Below are 17,840 nucleotides of genomic sequence, written 5' to 3'. Positions count from 1 at the left end.
ATTCAGAAAGTCCATGAACTTTCATGCACTTGAGCCAACTTTGTGAGATTAATAAAGTCAACATCAACTTTTAGTTCCTTTACTATTTTTCAGAAAACAGTTCACAACAAAGAAAACAAAGGCATTAGGTTGCAATTGCATTGTAAATTTTTCACCTGGTATGTACTTATATTGGTTACAATATTGGTTACTATTTCATCGATATCTTTTTTTGTAATAAACAATGATTCCTCCTTCTGTCTCAAACTCTCTCTCATTTTCCCTGCTTCCATCGCACCGGCCTGTAGCCAGCCTAAAAGTTCGGGGGGGGGGACCAAAAAAAGTAGGGGTGGGGGGAGATTTTTTTTTTCTATAATAAATTTAATTATTTTTTTTTGGTGAAATATTTTAGGGTGTCAGAAAAGACCCTGTGGCCCTCCAGCTGTTCTTGGACTCCAGGTCCCATCAGCTCCAGCTAGCATGGCCAGTGGTCAGGGACTATGGGAGAAGCAGTCCAGCAACATCTGAAGGGCCATAGGTTCTCGACTTCTCTTTATGGGATCCCCACTAATTGTTTCAGCTTAGCAAAGGAAGGGGAAGCCTGTTGGCTTTGTTTTTCTAATTCTAAACTGCAGCCATATCTAGTCCCAAGTGAGTCAAAGGAGTGGTGACATTAATTAGAACAGGTCTGTGTGTAAAGCAGAGATGAGGATGCTGCAGCCCTCCAGCTGTTGTTGGACTCCAACTCCCATCTGCTCCAGACAGTGTGTTCAATGGTCAGGGATGATGGGAATTGTAGTAAAAATAAATAAATAAATAAATGTGGAAGGCCACAGGTCCCCTGTACCCTGGGGTAAAGACAGCTTTTCGTCTAGTCAATTTAACTCCTAAATCAAATTACACTGGAGCATAATTTTTGTTATTGGACTGGAATGATGGTGATGCTTTAATTTGGATTCCTGCATTGAGCAGGGGGTTGGACTCGATGGCCTTATAGGCCCCTTCCAACTCTTTGATTCTATGAGGCCAAGTCTGTCTGTACAATGATGAAAGCTGCATTTGACCTGGTCTTCTTCACCTGTCTTGTCACCTCTTGACCTGTCTTGTCACATTTCCTCTATGCCCTTTTCGCCGCAAGTTCTGGGATCCCTCAAGGGCCGCGCGCTCTTGATATCCTGACTGTTGGATTCCCACCTAAAAACAAACAACCCCAGACACACACTTATGATCTCCATAATTGGGCAGCGGGGAAAAGAGAGTGACAGCTGCGAAGAAGGCCCGAAGCAGACGAAACAAGCCAACCCACAAGCTCTCCAGGGCGGTCCGTCCGTCTTTCTCCCAATAAGGACCGCTACGTCGAGCTGAGGGAAGGCGCGGGATGGTGGTTTGAGGAGCTTGCTTTCCAATAAGTGGCCCGGCATATCCCCCCTCTCTCTTGGTAAAATCAATCAGGGACGCGGAAAGGCAACCTGCTTCTAGACATGGGGAACAGCTAAAGGTCTTCCCCCACCCCAAATATCCTCTCTACCACGCCTGAACCTTCCATCTGCCCTCTCCCCCCCCCCGTTCTCTGCCACAGTTTTCTCTCCCTCGCTGCGCCTTGACCACCATCACGCCTTTTGCGCGCGCTCGCTCTCTCTGGCTCTCCCTCCCCTTCAGACCATTGCTCTCGCTCCTTTCCTCAGTCGCTCACCGCCCCCCCCCCGCGTTACTCTCCTTTTCTCTCCCCCCCACCCCATCTCACTCGCTCTCCCCTCCCCCTCCCCGCTTCCTCCCACCGCACCCCCCCCTCCACTATTAGTATTCCACTCCCGTCCCTGCTCCTCGCAGGAGCGCTTTTGCTGCAGCGCTCCCGACGACGTTGGTTGGTTGGCTGGTTGGGTCTGCTTCTTCCTTGGCAGCCGGGTCGGGTCGGAGCCAGGACGAGTGTTTGGGGGGTGCGTGCGTGCGTGGGTCTTCGATTGCTTCCGATTCTTCTTCTTCGCCCACTCCCCAGGGCCTTGGCGGGGCTCCGGTTGAGTCTGATCCGGGATCTGTATGGAGCCCAAACATTAAGGGGACCGGGGGAGAGCCTGCAGCCTCCCTCCCGTCCCCCCCCGGGCACGCGGAGGAGAGCGAGAGCAGCCAGCTGCGCCAACGTTGCCAGAGGAGCGGGGCAGGGGATGTTACCCCCACGGCGACCCCCACTTTGGTGAGTGTGAGGACAAAAGGGCGATAAGGATGGCTGGCTGGGATTTTATTTTTGGAGCGGCGGTAGGCTGGGAGTATCCAGCCTGAGGAAGGGGCGCATAAACGATTCATAGAAGGAGGGGGGCGTACATGATATATAGAAGGATGAAGAGGTGAGATTGGGACAGTGATTCAGTGGGGGAGGGACTGATAGGACAGGAGCAGTGGAATGGGGATGATGGATGGAAGTTGCTATGGAAATGGCACTATCTACCCCCCTTGGTGGCAGAAAGATAGTGCTTTGACACCTCCCCCCCCCCGCATTGGCCTGGTATCCTAACCTTTTCTTGTCCCTCCTCCCACTGTATCCAGGAGCTCTCTTAGGTCCAGCTAGCCCCCATTTAATCTAACATTCCCCCCAACAAAAAATCTCTCACTAGCATTTATTTGCTATGTCCTCTAAAGATCCCCCCTCTCAGGTTTAGCCCCCTCCCTTTCATTGCCTGCTCCCATAGCAACACACTTTGCTTTCCCATCAAGCTGTGCTCATTACTCAGGCCTGATGCCACACCTCCACAGTGGGCAGGGGGGCTTCCTCTGTTGATGAGTCCCATATGTCCCCATCTAGGCCTGGCTCCAATAAATGTGCCTGGTTCCTGTCTTTATTACCTCACACCTCTCAACGTCAAGTTCCCTTTGAGGCACAGGACCCTTCCGTTGACTCTCCCTGGAACTGGTTTCCTTTCCTCCCTGCTTTCCACGGATCCAACTTAAACTTCTTCTGCCCCCCCATGCTCCGACCTCCTTTTAGGGCCAGACCCCTCCTTACTTTTGTCACAGTGGACTGCTTGAAGCCATTGCCAGCCCTCTGATCTCCCATTAAAGTGACCCACACCCAAGAGTGGGATCAATCATGAGATCCTCAGTTTCCCCCCAAGAATGTATTATGCCAAAATATTATCCCATTCCTAATAACCTCTCCCCGCACCTCGATTTAAGCCTTTTCCACTCCTACCATGAGGTCTAGGTGTCTCAGACTCATGGTGTCACCCTCATAGTGTATATGCAAATATCCCAAATGAGGCTACCTAGGTCCCAATTCGAAGGGGGCTAAGCCCCTCCCATCACAGCATGACTTCTCTGCACTTTCAGATCCACCATCCTGCTGAATTTCCCTTCTCCCCATTCATTTGTGACCCTTAAGGACTTCCCCATCTTTTTTCATTACTGTTATTTTGCCAATATGAGTTCTTTGGTGTCTCTTTCCCCCCCACCTTGGCCTCCATTGGCTCCTGTGCCACTGGTATCTTCCCATCCCACCCCTACTCCATTTGGGATTAGCTGGGCAGGTACTCCTTCAAGGCTCTGAAACTCTTCTCACTGTGGGCCCTGTTGACACTCCTCCATATCACAACACAAAGGACCATCTTGACTTATAAGCTTAGCTTCTCTCATCCCTTTATTATTACTTATTGCTCGTGCCTCCATCACTCATCATGAGCCAGTTTTGCTTTCTGCTTCTCTCCTCTAGGGATGGTATTCTAACTCAAGAAGAAGGTAGGCTCCCTCAGATGATAGGAAGTGCCGGGCCACATTCGGTCATATTGTGGCTCCTTGCAGGTGATCAGTCAGCATTAAGTAGTCAGGCCAAGAGGGGAGCCAAATAAACATGTGGCCAAAAAAATTGAGGTGCCCTGGAGCCTGTTGTCTGTTTAATGGTGTGCATAATATAACATTTTTTTATTAAATTAAATTTAAACTAAGTTCATTTTCTAAAATTTTTTCTTAAATTGTTTTTTTTAAAATGTGTTTTTAAATTTGTATATTTGTTTTTAATTGCTGTAAACCTCCCAGAGAGCTTTGGTTATGGGGCGGTATATAAATGTAATAAATAAATAAATAAATCTCTTGTCTTCTGCCCAACCTAACATTGTAAAAGATAAAAATAATGTTTTATTTTTACATTTATATCCCATCTTTCCTCCAAGGAGCTCAAGGTGGCATCCAAACAGATTTTATCCTCACAACAACCCTGTGAGGTAGGTTAGACTGAGAGACAATGACTGGCCCAGAGCCATACAGTGAGTTCATGGCTGAGCCAGGAATTAGAACCCTGGTCTCTCAGGTCCCAGTCCAACATACTAACCATTATACCACACAGGCACAACACCAATAAAAGGATAAATACTGACCCCCCCCAAGTTGTTGTTGATGATGATGATGATGATGATAATAAATAAGATAGGTTGTTCCCCCTTTCAAATAACTAGGTAGTGTAAAATAAATAGGCCTCAATGAATTCCACTCCTGCTTCCATCCCATTAGAAATCCCCACAATTCTGTTCCTATACCCCACCATCTATACCACTGTCCCTGACACTCCAGGCATGTTGGTTATGCTTTCAAGGTTCTCACCAATTTACATTTCATCTAAAACCATTTAAAGTTTTCCAAGATATGGTGCTGTATGGGTGACAAAATATACCCCTCAGTGAAACCTCATTCTCACAAAGGGTGGAGGAAGAATTAAACCTGTGTCTGGATTGTGCTACTTCAGACTGCAGGTAGGAGCTGACATGATTTAATACTCCTCCATAATAAAAAAAGAAAGTTCTTCCATATGTAAAACCAGATATTAGGGAGAAAGCTCGACTTGAACCCTTCACTCTGACACGATAGTTTTCTACATGTGGGGACTTGCTCATTTGTATGGAGGAGCATGGTACAGTCAAGACACAGGTTTCCCACCCCATTTGCTCTTTGTGAGAACTAGGCCTACATGTCTAGAAGGCTCTGAACAAGCTGTTTGTTGTCATGGTTACTGTAAAGACTATGAGTGGGATATTAGTGTAAGGGAATTTGAGGGGACTGGAGATACTGGAATTACAAATTTATGCAAGAAAATGGTGTGTGTGTGAGAGAGAAGGTCTTCATAGGCTATTGTAGGTGTTTTAATCTGGAGACACTTGGGGACCAAGGGAGGACCTTGGACTGAGGAATAGCTATGGAGGAACATATGGGAGCTGTTCTGGCTTGGGAGGAGTTATGGGTCCTAGGATTTGAGGGATTCATTTGGGGGAACATCACAACCTTTGAAAGGTGCCCTGACAGCACATTGTTCACTTGAGGCCTTTATTTTCTCATCGGTGCTCAGCTAAGTGTTCCTCAGTATTGAAGATGCAACCCCTTCCACGTGAGAGGCCTAGAGCAATTGTGCCCTTAAACAAATAGTGGAGGGTTCATGAAAGCATGGGAGTGGCGTCCGAGACTGGTTTAGAGTGACAACAGTACCAATAAAATTACAGATACAGGATCCTGCAGGTGTATGTGAGAATGAAAGGAGTAGAAATGGAATCCCACAATAGATGGGTATAATTGCTTGGGAATGGCTGTTCTGTAAGCATAGGAGGCAGTGAAATTTTGTATGTGTTTGTCTGTGGGTTGAATGAAAGAGGGACTACAAGGGCTGGAGACAGTTTAGGAAATAAAGATACAAGAAGCTGGCTAGGACTTAATTGGCTATTGGTGTATCTAATCAGTGTATGCACAGCATACATTTAAAGTACATTCCCCCTCTCCAAAAAAAGCCTGGAGACTGTATTTACCCTTCACAGAGTTACAATTCCTAGCACCCTTAACAGTTTGCAGGATTCTTCGAGGGGAAATTTGCTTTTAATACTGTCTGATCCACCTAGCAGTGGTACTGTTTAAAGTCTCAGGTCTTTCTACTCATATTCTCTGTTTTTTGTGTGTGTTTTTTTGTATGGGGAGGCAGGTTATGATTATCCAAAGTGACTCTCCTTTCCACTCAATAGAAGGGGATCAACAGTAGGAAGCCCCGAGATGGGAAGAATCAATGTATTTGTGCATGTGGGAATGTGGCACTGGAGGATCAAGGAGCCATTTGACAAGGGCCACATTGAGGGTGATTGCCGCCTGGTGCATATGTGCGGAACACGCATTATTAACTGTAGCTAGCTACTGCTGAAGGCAGGTGAGGAAAGAGGCCTAGGCAGATGTTGCTTTGTGTCCTTAACTTTCTGTAGTTCAATGCTGACAGGAGAATGTTAGGGACAGACATCTGGGGAGATATCATGAAGCTTTGGGGATTAATCCGTAGTGTATTCAGCTGACTTGTTAACTGTGAATTTATACAATGAGCTTAGGCCTGTACATGGAAAATTAATTACGTCCCTTAGCTATGGGGTGTATGTGTGTGTGTGTGTGTATTTTTTTCCAGGATAACAATTATATATATATATAAACTCTACATGGCTACAGCTGCCAGAAAAGGTGGCCAAGAGGATGTGCTAGAAACAGTTACCATGGCAATTGGAACTAGAGGAATGGGGATGAAAAGAAAAAAGCGAGAACCCCATTTAGTTTCTGCCCCAGAAGAGTGCTGCCTTCACAGCTGCCCCTTTCCAACATCTTGTCCCCATTATACAAAATAGTTTACATTCTTCTCAGTGATGGGTCTAGGGGAAGAGGATATGATTTTTTTTTCTTATAGAAGGTGTGCGTAGGAAATGATCTGTCACTGCATGTATGTGTGAACAGGCTGGAAGTGGAATCTTGTATTAGGTGCCGAAACAGGGAGGACGTGTGGCGTCAGGGATGAAGTGAAGCTGGAGTGGCAGCCAAAGAGGAACACAGGGAGCTGCCTTGTACCAGGTCAGACAATTTGTCCATCTGTCTGCTCTAACTGGCAGCAACTCTCCAAGGCCTTTCCCCTCATCTGTTTATTACCTGACCCTTTTAAACTGGAAATGCCAGGGAGTGATTTTGGGATCTTCAGTGCGCGAACTGTTGTAGTGGTTAGAGTGTTGGCCTTGGACCTGGGAGACGAAGGTTCAAATCTCTGCTCAGCCATGAACTCACTGGGTTAGGCTCCTTCTCCAGGATGTAAGATCTTGTAGTAGTAGGTTGTGAGGGTTTGGAATGTAGTCTCAATCCCTAGGTATTGAGACACCTAGGTAAACAAATCTCCCCTTAGGGATTGTGTTCTTCCCAGATATGTGGGTGGCATTTGTGTCATCATGACAAGGAAGTATCATATCATGGAAATCATTTTGAATTCAAATGATATTATTAGATGTCTGTAAAGTGTGAGGTCTTTTGTTTTGGCAATTAAGAGAAAGCTCAGTCCGAGGGTGATTCAAGAGTGGTCTCAGTATAGACAGCAAGCTGTTTTGACTGTGGAACACAACGTCCTGGAAGGTGGTGGACTCCCCTTTCTTGGAGGTTTTTAAGCAGAGGCTTGATGGCTACCTATCAGGAATGTTGTAGTAGTGGATTCCCTGCATCAGCAGGGGGTTAGGCTGAATGACCTTAGAGGAACCTTCCATGAGTCTAGGTTTAAAGCCCCACTTAGCCAAGAAGCTGATAGGCTGACCTTGGGGCAGCCATCATCTCTCATCCTGATCTATCTTACAGATTTGCGGTTGTGGGGATAAAATGCAGTGGGATGGGGGTAGGAGCGGTGTATGCCATCTTGAGCTCCTTGGAAGGAAGATGGCGGGGGGGGGGGAATAAACATGTAATAATTAAATGCCAAAAAAGTTTCTCTCTCTCTCTCTGTGTGATACAATGTGAGAGAGCAGAAAGTGTGAGCTTGTTGCTAGCTATAAAGATTTTTTTTTAATCTTGGAAGGAAGAAAGTAAGGCTGATGATGACTCCTCAAGGTGAGGGTTAATTGTAGTACTTGCCCCTCTTGCCGTTCAATACTATGAGGTCTACTGAGAAGTAAGTACCATTGTATTCAGTGGAACTTGCTTCCATGTAAGTGTGTTTAGAATTGCAGATTAACTGCTATTTTTAAGATATATGAGGGGAGACTGTGCTTTGGGGGGGAGGGGGGAGGAGTTAGGGTCTGGAGCTTATGGTTTACATTAAGCGCCCTCCCCACCTTGCGTCTCATAACTGAGTCACTGGTGGTGGGCTATTTTGGAGAGCAGCTAAGAATTTTGGTTTGGTATGAAGGGTTTTCTGCCTAAGGATTTTAGAGTCTTGGTTTTTCCCCCCTCTGTAGTTTTCTTTTTAAAATCTTCTGTTACTAATACGTTGTTTTAATGAAGTCAGGGCAACAGAGTTGCTGTTGGTTTTTTTGTGCACAATGAGATAAAAATAAACCAGATATAAAAATAAAAATTTAATACAAGGAGAAACAGCTTGGGAACATGTGAACCTGTGAGTCCATGAGTGAGACTGGACTTAAAATCCACAACTCTCAGGCCCTGATGTGGCAACCTGCTTGGCATTTAGAGGGAGCACCTGTGGGCAAGGACAGTGGTGTAAGGAGTTAAAGTGAGGTCTATGGTAGAAGGGGAAGTGGCAGACAGTAGTTGGAACTGGCAAGAAGGAACAGAGCAGGGATGGGGAACCTTTGGCTTTCCAGACGTTGTTAGACTACAACTTCCATCATCCTGGATTATTGGCCATGCTGGCTGGGGATGATGGAGTTTGTCCAAAAACATCTAGAGGGCCACAGGTTCCCCACCCTTGGCATAGAGTATCCACAGGAAATAGCAGTAGGTAAACTGGAGGATATGTGTTGGAGGTGGACAGAGCTATTGACTGTTAATTTTAGCCAAGAGCCTCTGTGGAGCTGAATTCAAATCCTAGCTCAGTCATGGCATAGTCTGACCTCAAACAAATCTCTCTCTTTTGGCCTTAGTTGTAAAATGGGTGCAAAGGCTATCTGGGGCAGGGTGCAAAGGAACTGAGTTTTGCACCGGGGTACAATGTCATTTGAAGAAAGGCATATATGGAGCAGAAAATGGAGTAGAGATGGTTGCAGTGAGAATAACAGAGGGGTCACCACATGATCTACTGATGTTGGTAGACAGGTGCACGTGAAAAAGACAGTACAGGTAGAAGTAAATTTTGTAGCAGCTGAATCTTTGGGAAAATGGTGTTTGTGTATGAAAATACTGATTTCAGAAACCCAGGTTTGAGGAACCAAATCAGTAGTTTGCACACTTAAAAATAACAAAACAGTCTAATCCCAACAGCATCCATAATTTGGAATGTTGCAAAAATATTTGCATTGGAAGGCACCAGTTCATATTGCTGCAAGGTGGGAAAATTGCATCCCAAATGTGTTGTGGCCTGAGAGTTGGAGCAGAGCTGAGGTAGTATGTGGGGGTTAAATGTGGGTTGTGGGAGAGAGAACAAAGAAAGAAGAAGTGCGTATGAATAAAAATGCTGCAGGAAACTGGGTGTGGCAACAAGGGGGAGCATAGGAACCTGCCTTATACGGAGTCAGGTCATTGGTCCATCTAGCTCAGTATTGCCTACACTGACTGGCAGTGGCTCTCTAGGGTTTCAGATGAGGGTTATTCCCAGCCTTGCATGGAAGTTCTGGGGATTGAACTTGGGACCTTCTGCATGCAAAGCAGATGCTCTACCCCGAGCTGTAGGAAAGGAGGAGTGATGTGTGTGTGTGATGAGGAACAAGTGTAGGATGTTAGAGAGTTCATGAGAGGCAAAAGTGGACATTTTCGGGGACTTAGTCTCCCAAAGATAATATTTTTTAATAATTCCACCTGCCCACACGTATCTTATGATCAAACTCAGTCTTATGCATGCTTACTCAGAAAGTAAAACCCAGTGAATTCAGTAGCCTTAACTCCCAAGGAATTACCAGTGGGACCACAGCCAAAGTCATTTTGGGCACATTGGCTGAAGCAGAAGAATCAGCTCTTTTTCCATTTACAAAGGCTTCTGTACTTTGAAGTCTCCAGGTGATTCTTAGTTTCTCTCCTCTCCTCAGTTTACTATTTACAAGTCTGGTTTATGGGGTCCGAATGGCTGAAAGGAGAGTTGTAGGCCCAGATGAGTTGGGTAGAGAAGGGTGGAATGGAGAACAGGGATTGGCATCACAGGACCTGTGTAAATTCTATGGATGTTCAATATCCCCCTTGGTTCTTTTAAAAAATAAATGTTTGGGCTTTTAAGTTTCACAGTTAAGAATTCTGCAGAGTAGGTATGTATCTGAATGGCAGAAACCAAACACCCTTACAGTGCAATCCCAGTCATGCCTACTCAGATGTACATCCTATTGAATTCAGTGGAGTTTACTCTCATGGGGTTAGGATTGCAGCTTTAGGCTGTTTTATTCTGATTGCTTCTACAAGTTTATTCATGGTATGCAAAGGACGGTTATCAGTGCTTTCCCTTTCCCCTTAATTAGTGATCTTGTTGTATTGTCATTTGAGTTCTTCCTTTTCACTGTATTTTAAAAATTTATTTCAAAATAGAAGTCCACACCAAAAAAGAAACCAAACTTAAGCATGTCTGAAAATTAGCTTTTTCTGCGGGATACTTAATATGTAGTCTCATTTGAGGACCAAACTATGTAATGGACATAACTGAATGTATCCACCTCTCTTTAAAGTGTTGTGAATGGTACATTGGGGGGCAGGGAATTATCTGGCTTGGGAGTGGGGGGAGAGTTCAACCCTTTCCATCTCCATGAAAATCATCCCCAGTTGCTATTTGCCCCATTAGGAAAAACACTTCATCTCACTGCTTAGAGTGGGAGAGGGCTGGATAACCTTTGACCTTCTAAATGTTGTTGGACTCCAACTTGGATCAGTCAAAGCCAGTGTGCCCAATGGTGAGGGATGATGAGTGCTGTAGTTCAGCAATATATGGAGAGGCTGCAAATTCCCCACCCCTGGAGTAGGAATATAAGAAGATGCCTTATACTGCGTCAGAATGTTTGTCCATAAGCCCAGTAGACAGTAACAATCCAGGATGGGTCTTAGCAGGCAGAGGTCTTTCCCATCACTTGGTGCTAGATCCTTTCTTTTTTAACTGGAGATGCCAGGGATTGAATCTGGCACTTTTTACATGCAAAGTATGTGTTCTGTCACTAAGCTATGGCCTTTCCACTGTGCTTTCTCATGAAGAGCTAATTTGAATTGTCCACCAGAAATGCAAATTGCAATTTTGCATGCCACAGCTTTATCCACATTTCTAAAGTTTGCAGGGATGTGTAAAAATTATATTGTTACTTTGTTGGATTGCTGATTTCACTGGATGAGTCCTCCTTCCTACCGTGCCCAGCGTGACACCTCTGGGAAGCTTGCAAACTGGGCATGATCCTCACGCCCACATCAGAATCTGGTAGTCAGAGGTATAATACATCTGAACAGGGAGGTTCCTTTTAGCTATAGTAGCATCTTCAGATATTTGAAGAGCTGTCACATAGAAGATGGAGCAAATTTGTACTCTGTTGCCCAAGAGGGCAGGATCAAACCAATGGATTGAAAGGGGATTTCAACATACCTTTTGGAAGATTGGAACAAACTGCCTCAGAAGGTGGTGGACTCTATTTATTTATTTATTTATTATTTGATTTATATCCTGCCCTTCTTCCCAGCAGGAGCCCAGGGCGGCAAACAGAAACGCTAAAAACACTTTAAAACATCATAAAAAGACCTTAAAATACATTAAAACAAAACAAAGTTAAAGATATTTTTTTTAAAAAGCTTTAAAAACATCTTTAAAAAAGGGGTTGAAAACATAAAATTATAGAAAACATATTAAAATCAATTCCAACACAGACACATACTGGGATAGGTCCCAACTCAAAAGGCCTGTTGAAAGAGGAAAGTCTTCAAAAGGTGCCAAAAAGATAGCAGAGATGTCACATAGGTTTTTACAGCAGAGGCTAGATGGCCAACTATTGGGGATCAAAGAATCATAGAATAGTAAGGTTGGAAGGGGCCCATAAGGCCTGCTCCCTGCTCAATGCAGGAAACCAATTTAAAGCATACTTGACAGGTGGCTGTCCAGTTGCCTCTTGAATGCCTTCAGCATTGGAGAGCCCACCACCTCCCTAGGTAATTGGATTCCATTGTAGTACCACTCTAACAGTTAGGAAGTTTTTCCTGATGTTTAGCTGAAATTGTTATGTTCAGGCGAAATCTGGCTTCCTGTAACTTGAGCCCATTATTACGTGTCCTGCACTCTGGGATGATTGAGATCTTGGTCCTCCTCCATGTGACAATCTTTCAAGTACTTGAAGAGTGCTATCATATGTTCCCTCAAATCTTTTCTTCTAAAGGCTAAACACACCCAGTTCTTTCAGTCTCTCCTCATAGGGCTTTGTTTCCAGTCCCCTGATAATTCCTGTTGCCCTCCTCTGAACCTGTTCCAGTTTGTCTGCATCCTTCTTAAAGTGCGGTGTCCAGAACTGGATAACTTCTCAAGATAAGGCCTAACTAGTGCTGAATAGAGGGAAAGTAGTAATTCAAGTGATTTAGAAACTATACTGCTGTTAATGCTGCCTAAAATAGCATTTGCCATTTTTGCAGCCACATCACACTGTTGGTTCATATTCAGCTTGTGATCAACAACAATTCCAAGACCCTTTTCGCATGTAATATTGCTGAGCCATATATGAGAAGGATCTTGGAATTGTTGTTGATCACAAGCTGAATGATGTAGCAGTGAATTTCCTGCATTAGCAGAGAACTGGACTAGAAGTTCTTTGGAGTAATTTCCAAGTGTATGATTCTAATAGCCATTGATATGCTTCTATGGATTTGTCTAATCCTTTTTTTTTAAGCCATCTAAGCTAGCCATCATCTTGAGGAACGATTCCATCAATCAGTTATGCAGTGTGTGACAGAGTCTTCCTTTTGCCAGTCCTGAATCTTCCACCAGTCAACTTCAGTGAGTGAACCCTGAGTTTTAAGTGTTACAAAAGATGGAAAGCAATTTTCCTATCCACGCTCTTATGATTTGTGTTGCTAGTGAACAAATCCAGTTCCGCTTACCATGAGGCCTGCACAATTAGGGCCCAGTGAGAAAGCTCCTGGCTACACATGGAGTGGTTGTGTGATTTGGACTGATAAATCTTGTCTATCAGTATGGAATGAGAATGAGTTCTGTGGAGGAACCTGTCTCAACAGTTGTGGTGGTACTGGCAGTGGTGCTGTCAGGAGCAGGATTTGGGGGCAGAGGTACAGGCCTGTCGTTGGTTAAGGGTGCTGAGATTTCTTAGGAGATCCCTCACAGAGTATGGATGAAATTATTTGTCAATTGCGGTTCTCTCTGTTTCTCATTTTTCTAATCTTAAATTCAGTTCTCCACATTTCTGCAGCAATTTGTGATTTTTTTAAAAAAATCCTCATGAAAATTCTTCAGCATATTAGTGTGAATTTCCCATAATAAATACATTTTTCTATGCAGTTTTGACTAGTGTATACATTTTTGCAAGCAATTTATCCTAATATAATGCATTTTTGTATGGTATTTTCATCAGTATATTCATTTTGTGAACACTTTCCCCTAAGATATGCATTTTTGTAAACATTGCTTGGTTGGAGAACTGCATCACAAAATTCAGATAAGTGTGAATTTTAAAGTATGGCTGTGTTTCAATTCTTATGTTGTTTAAGGAAGTGCAATTTTGATAAATTTGACTTTAAATGGGAAGCGAATCAAATTTCTCCCCCATCCCTATCACATCTACAATTCCCAGCACTCTCAACAGCTACAGTTCCCAGGGTTCTTTGGGGAAGCCATGAAAGATAAAAATGGTGTGAGTGCTTTTAATGTTTGGGGGATGTAACCCTTCTCAGCAGAGTGAGCAAGAGGACTCCCAAATGCAAAAGGCGGCAAAGGCTAGCTCATTAGGACTAATGGATCAGTGCCCCACCAACCTCAATCTGCCCTCGGCCAGTCCCCACCTGCCTGCCATCTTACTTACAACCAGCCCTGCCTATCAGCTTCCTCCTCCTTGGTCTCAGGGCTGCCCTTGCAGATCTCTGCAGGGAGGAGGACTGGTACCAAACTAGAATGAGCTGGCTCTGTCTCTGCCTGTTGTTGGCTTTGGCTCTACCTACTGTTAATCTCTCTGCCTTCCGCCTCATCAGTCCCAATGGGCACCAGCCACCAATGGCAATAGGTCCTAGCTTACTAGATTTTGAAGTAAAGTAATAGACATCACCATCTGAAGGGACCATTAAGTTGAGATTCTAAAATTGTTTCCATAGTGGAAAGTTTAGTGATGGATTTGAATCACCGGTGTGGGCAGCACTTATTTAGGGCAGGGATGGGCAACCTTTTTTCTGTATTCCCTTGGAGACAATCTTTTGAGCGCTGAATGCTAGTGGTGGGTGGAGCCAGAGCCAATGACGGGCGGAGACAGAAACAGAAGTGTTCTGGATTACATAGGAACGTAGGAAGCTGCCTTATACTGAGTCAGACCATTTGTCCATCTAGCTCAGTATTGTCTACACTGACTGACAGCAGCTCTCCAGGATTTCAGGCAGGACTGTCTCCCAGCCCTTCCTGGAATTGCCAGGGATTGAACTTGGAACCTTCTGCATGCAAGGCAGATGCTTCACCACTGAGCTATGGCCCTTCCCAGTTTAAGCTGGAATAAAGACTGGCTTGCTTCACTTTTCATCATGGCTATGTCAGATTAGAATGCCATCTTCTATATATACCTACTCACTGTGTTTGATAGAGCTACTCTCAAATAAGTATACAGAGGATTTGTTTTAGTACAACAGACCAATACATCTACCATTCTGTAAAGTGCGAAAATAATTCTTTTCTGGCTTCAGTGCGCTGTCCAACCCTCTGATCCACCTCACTGGTCTCTCTCTCTCTCTCTCTCTCTCTCTCTCTCTGTGTGTGTGTGTGTGTGTCTGTCTGTCTGTCTGTCTGTGTGTGTGTGTGTTGGACAAGGTGGATGCTTCTGTCCTCCTAGCCCAGAGCAGCTCTGTCGGCCTCCACCCTTGGAGCTCCCTGTTCTGCTCACCAGCAGACTTCCCACCAGTGGTAGCCTACAGAGAGCTCCAGAATGGTGGGATGTTCCAAGGGAGAAGCTGAGCGGGCCCCACTGCTGTCACTTGGTGGCATTGGGCCTGATCTGGATCTGATTGCTATGCCACCTCCAGGCTGGTATATATAGCCCAGAGCAGGCTTTTGCCTGCTTCTACCCTCTGCCCTGGCCAGTGCGATTGACAGGGCTGTGGATGTGGCAGTAGCTATGCCGCTTTGTCACACTCTGCTGCAGTCCAGCTGGGGTTTAGATTGCTCTGTTAGTGTACTGTGGATGATAGTCAATGCTAATTCTGCTCAAAGTAGACCCACTGAAGTTAATAGATATGACTAAGGTTCATTAATTTCAGTGGGTCTACTTTGAGTATTATTTATTTATTTAACAAAATGTATGTACTGCTTGAATGTAAAGACCTCTAAGCAGTTTACAAGAAACATTAACATTATAAATAAAACAATACGTTAACAAGTAAGGACTTAGTTGCATACAATCCTATTTCTCTCTATATATGCATATAAACACATAGCAGAAGCCTACCAACTGGTTCTCAGACAGTTGGGGAGAAATTTTTCCCCAAGCTATTTTAAAAAATAAAATAAAATGCTGCCCCTCCCAGTAACTATTTTGCAGGTGACATACACACAAATTCAGGTTATGCAAATACAGTGGATTTGGTACTCTTGCACAACAAACTTACTTCCAGAAACAACGCCCCCCCCAATACAACAAAACCCCAGTTTTTCAGGGGAAATTGCATTAGAAAGTATGGGATAACAGTTGTTTGATGCTACACCATATAACACCCACTGTTACAAATCAGAATGAATGTCCAATAAACACTGGACATCAATTAACCTCCGCACAAACTCTGTGCACAGAAATCAGGATGAGTGCTCAATGAGCAGGTTATTTGGAAGCGACCTCTATGGAAAGAAGGGGAAACACTTTAAAAAGTCAGGGAAAATAAGGAGGAAAGGAACAGGGAAGAGACTCTGATGGGATGAAAGAATGGGGCTGCTTCAGGAGGCATTGGGAGCTACATAAAATGAGATTGGGGATACATGTGCCCTGAGCCATGGGTTGCCCATTTGTGATTTCAGGTGTTGTTCTGGCCTATGTGGATGCCTCTTTAAACATCCACAGGCTCTGTTGGTTTTAAAAAGAACAAAAAAATCCCCGGGTGTATATGTTTAGTTGTTAGCTGAACACAAGATTCTATCAGTGAGTAATTTCCATAGACGCTGATATGGTGCACTGGCAGGTTAAAGTTTCCAGAGTGTTAATTACAAGCGGCAATTTGGCAAGAAAGAGGCAGTTGCGATGCGGTTATGCTCACTGCTCCAAGTAGCTCTGTGGAAGTGAGGGAAATAAGAATCTGATTTATACCTGATGATCGAAATGCTGTTTCCTCTCTCCCCCTTTTGGCTAATGAATAGGAAACAAAACCGGGGTGGGGTGGGGGAATGCCTGTTTAAAAAAAGAAAAGAGCAGGAGATGTAGAAGAGGTTCAGGGTGTGTAGTGCCTGTGAAGAAGACCAGGGAATGATGGGAAATAGATTTGAGTGAGTTTATCTGGCGATGAAAATATATGCTGTCCTGGTGATTGCAAGAGAGTGCAGCAGCTCTGCAAAATTAACACAGACAAGGGCAAACAAAAACAAGAGGGTCTCTGATGGTTTCTGTGGCAGAGAAGGTTATAAAGGTTGGGTGTTCTCCTCTTGGAAAGTTAATGAGAGAGTAGAGTGATGTTGGGGAAGAATTGGTTGGGATTTGATGCCAGGAAACAGCATCAAGTTCTTTACCCTAAACGCCACACGCAGGGGTCTGTGAAGAGTATTTATATGATGTAAGCCACACAATGCATTTTGACTTACTGGTTTTGGTAGGATTTGAAATGTTTGGCAGAGAAGGTGAGGAATGAAGAGGTGGGCGGAGGCTGGTGAGGATAGGGATTGGAAACCCCCAGTAACCTCTGCCCTAAGAACACAGGAAGCCAGCCTCCAGCAGATATCTCTTACACCTTCCTCAGTCTTTTCTTTGCAACCATGAGTCTAGAAACTTGTCTGTTCTGAAAGGAAATTGCTGTTTGCAGCATGGAAGATTCAGTAGAATTGTGTGTTGGGTGGTGTGCAAGGCCATCTAGAATGTGCAGCGTTCTGAAGAGAACAGAAAGGCAGCAAGTTTAGAAACACCTGCTCTTCTGCATGCAAAGCTTGATTGCCCTGTGGAACTTACTGCCATGGGATTCCATGAAGGTCAGTAATCTATACAGTAGGTCCCATAGCCTCTTGAGGGCCCTGTCTTGAAGTGGGAGCCTGAACTAATATCTCGCTATTTTATTTCTCTGAAAAAGCGGCATTAGTCACGGTAATATAAGTTAGCTCTATTAGTAGCTATTATCCAAAATGCTCCCAAATGCAATCTACATCTCTGCAGGGGTAAAAGAACCCCTAACCAAGCAGAGCAATCATCAAATCCATAACTGAGGTTCAAATTGCTAGATAAACAATTAAAAAGACTACCTACAGACAAAGACTTGGGAAATACAAATCAAAGCTCGCAACAACCTGGATGGCAAGAGATTGCTGCCCAATGATTATTTCTCTGGCAGACTTCCTTACATTACTGAACTGTGTAAAGCTAGGGCAGACTTTCCCCAACTACTCAATGGGCAAGTCATTAGGCAGCAAAGGGATTGTGTGATCAGAGTGGAGGATATCTAGCAAGGACCTCATCATTCATTAGCTACTTTGCAGTTTGTACTGTGCAATACTACTTGGCTTTTTTCAATATTTATTTCTCCAGCACCGTCAGTGAGGCTTGAGGAGCTTGCAGTCTGCAATTCAACATGCAAGGGAGACAACAGAGGAAGGAGAGGGAGGG

The 17,840-nt window shown here is 44.4% G+C and overlaps 1 protein-coding gene across 1 annotated transcript in view; it reads left to right on the top strand.

Moving 5' to 3' along the window:
- The first annotated feature begins 1,885 nt into the window (after positions 1-1,885).
- The window catches only part of LRRC4B (leucine rich repeat containing 4B), a 133,786-nt gene continuing 117,831 nt past the window's right edge, over positions 1,886-17,840 (top strand). The window contains exon 1 of the mRNA XM_061588837.1: positions 1,886-2,170. The gene's annotated coding sequence lies outside the window, so the exon portion shown is untranslated. The remainder of the gene's footprint in view (positions 2,171-17,840) is intronic.

This window comes from Rhineura floridana, chromosome 11 (genome assembly GCF_030035675.1).
Source record: "Rhineura floridana isolate rRhiFlo1 chromosome 11, rRhiFlo1.hap2, whole genome shotgun sequence".
Lineage (NCBI taxonomy): Eukaryota > Metazoa > Chordata > Lepidosauria > Squamata > Rhineuridae > Rhineura > Rhineura floridana.
This window is presented reverse-complemented; position numbering and strand designations above follow the sequence as displayed.